Source organism: Lucilia cuprina, chromosome 3 (assembly GCF_022045245.1).
Source record: "Lucilia cuprina isolate Lc7/37 chromosome 3, ASM2204524v1, whole genome shotgun sequence".
NCBI lineage: Eukaryota > Metazoa > Arthropoda > Insecta > Diptera > Calliphoridae > Lucilia > Lucilia cuprina.
Genome location: NC_060951.1, coordinates 30,758,923 through 30,761,807, shown reverse-complemented (window position 1 = coordinate 30,761,807; position 2,885 = coordinate 30,758,923).

Here is a 2,885-nt window from a genome sequence, read left to right as displayed (position 1 = left end):
CAATTAAAATGTACTGCTTTCATTTGTTTTGGAGGCAAAAAAGTAATTTGTCCACACATTAAAGTTGTCCCCAAAATCGACCAAATTCAAAATAAAATCAAATTTCCAACCAAACTTAAGGCTCATTTCTGCGTACACCGCATTCGGTGGCGAAAACTGAACTTCATATATTTGTACCGAAAGAAGATTAGTTTTTTTCGTCGTAAATGTTTGAAATTTCGTTTTCGTTCCCGATTATGGTGTATGCAGAAATATGCCTTTAATAGGAAAAACTTGATTTCGAATAAAAAAGCAATAAGATCACCTTTTTTCATTTGACAATGTTCTATACCGCAAATAAACAATTTCGCTTAAAGACGATCCTTAGATTTATATATATTTCCTCATGCCTCTAAAGATAAGAACCTTGTCTTGGCCAATTCAAGGAAATTATGCATAATAACGTGAGCACCTGCCTTGACGGCCTTTTCCCACGGTGGTCTTTTGGTCTTTTTCAACCACTGGGTAGACTTGAGAACGGTATACCATCGCCCCTTTGTTCTACAATGAAGAACGCCGGTGGCAATTTTTGTACATTGATACCTTTCATCCATCATCATTCAACCCAGCACACATCTCATTTATACGACACATTCATAAGAGAAAAACATACGACACATTCATTTTGTAGACGGGTGGGGTAAGACCTGCCGAACCTCACATTCATCCCGTACCATATACAATTAATACCAACTCATTTCCAACGCTTAGTTCCACAGTCACTCGACTGCGGGGTGTCTGTTGTTCTCGGCAACAACACCGTACTTATCCCGAAATATTGACTATTATCATTCATCAGTTTTTTAACCGTCTCTTACTTTCCGCGCGAATTTGGTTTTAAACCACAGCCACTACATGGATCCCGAAGAAACCTCAACAAACTGACCAGCCAGGACATAGTCCTGCGGGCAACTGGCTACCCGTAGTACCAGATTATGCGGTGCTCTGGTCTGACCTATGGCAATCTATGCAAGCACTAAGCCAAGCAGTAGACTGTAACCAATTTTTCAATCCCGGCCAGATTGGAGGTATTGACCACCTCTTTATACCCCGGGATTGCAATAACACCAAGGCGGAGATCTCGCCAAGGTAACATGCCCCGGGGGGAAATGGACGTACAGTTGAAACTCTTCTTCTCGTAATCAACTTGATAACCTAAATTATCACCTCTATATAATGAGGTTTATATTACACAGCCTAAAAGTGACTAAAAGATCAAAGTTTTTGATCACCTAGATTAGACTCAGATAACGGTGACATCCACTGCCGCTATGTGTATCTTAAAGGCAGGTTGCAATTATCGTATATGGATTTGCGGTCTATTTTACGTGCACTTTGCTCAACTACTAGAGTTTTTTTTATCTCTTTCTTAGTCCCGTTAAGGGAAAGACAGGTGTCATGAGCAAGTTCAAACTAAGCCCGACAATGATGTCGCCAAACCACACTACTGAAATGGTTCTGTTGATTCGGCAACAGCATCTAGTGAGACGTAATTGGTAGTCCGAAACACGGATCATTTTAATTGAAAAGACTTTATTTCAGTGGTATTCCAGAGCTATTCTTTTTGAAGGAATACCTCTCAAGTGAAACGTATTTTTAAAGGTCATCACTTTCCTACCAGCGATTGGAAATATTGCTTTCAGTACAATTCGCTCAAAAAATTTTTTTCTGCCATCCTTTCCAAATAGGTCTCAAAAATTCCGTCTTTTTAATGTTATAGTGGGAAAAATAATTGAAATTTCTACATGAAATCCTTAAAAAGGCAATTCCTCGGGACCCTCTATTATACAGTGAGAGAAAAATCTAATTTTGAACCAACATAAGGAGTACTTTAAATTTACTCCTTATGTTGGTTCAAAATTAGATTTTTCTCTTCCAATTTTTTGGGAAATAAATAAAGGAAAATTAAAATTCCTGGGAAGTGACACAATTTCCTGAAAGGTGGATCCGAGTACACCTATAAAGTCTTTTAAGTACGTTATAGTCAACAAAGTTTGTTAGTTTGTTAGTTTGTTAGTTTTTTAGTTTTTTAGTTTGTTAGTTTGTTAGTTTGTTAGTTTGTTAGTTTGTTAGTTTGTTAGTTTGTTAGTTTGTTAGTTTGTTAGTTTGTTAGTTTGTTAGTTTGTTAGTTTGTTAGTTTGTTAGTTTGTTAGTTTGTTAGTTTGTTAGTTTGTTAGTTTGTTAGTTTGTTAGTTTGTTAGTTTGTTAGTTTGTTAGTTTGTTAGTTTGTTAGTTTGTTAGTTTGTTAGTTTGTTAGTTTGTTAGTTTGTTAGTTTGTTAGTTTGTTAGTTTGTTAGTTTGTTAGTTTGTTTTTTTTTTTTTGTTAGTTTGTTAGTTTGTTAGTTTGTTAGTTTGTTAGTTTGTTAGTTTGTTAGTTTGTTAGTTTGTTAGTTTGTTAGTTTGTTAGTTTGTTAGTTTGTTAGTTTGTTAGTTTGTTAGTTTGTTAGTTTGTTAGTTTGTTAGTTTGTTAGTTTGTTTGTTAGTTTGTTAGTTTGTTAGTTTGTTAGTTTGTTAGTTTGTTAGTTTATTAGTTTGTTAGTTTGTTAGTTTGTTAGTTAGTTAGTTAGTTAGTTAGTTGGTTAGTTGGTTAGTTGGTTAGTTGGTTAGTTAGTTAGTTAGTTAGTTAGTTAGTTAGTTAGTTAGTTAGTTAGTTAGTTAGTTAGTTAGTTAGTTAGTTAGTTAGTTAGTTAGTTAGTTAGTTAGGTAGGTAGTTATTAGTTAGTGAGTTAGTTAGGTGGCGGTTATAGACCAGCTTATAACCATAACGGGCATGAAATAGTAACAGTTTTTACAAACTTTAAAACATGATCGTAATCCTTCTTGTCTTTTTTGGTAAACAAAAACTT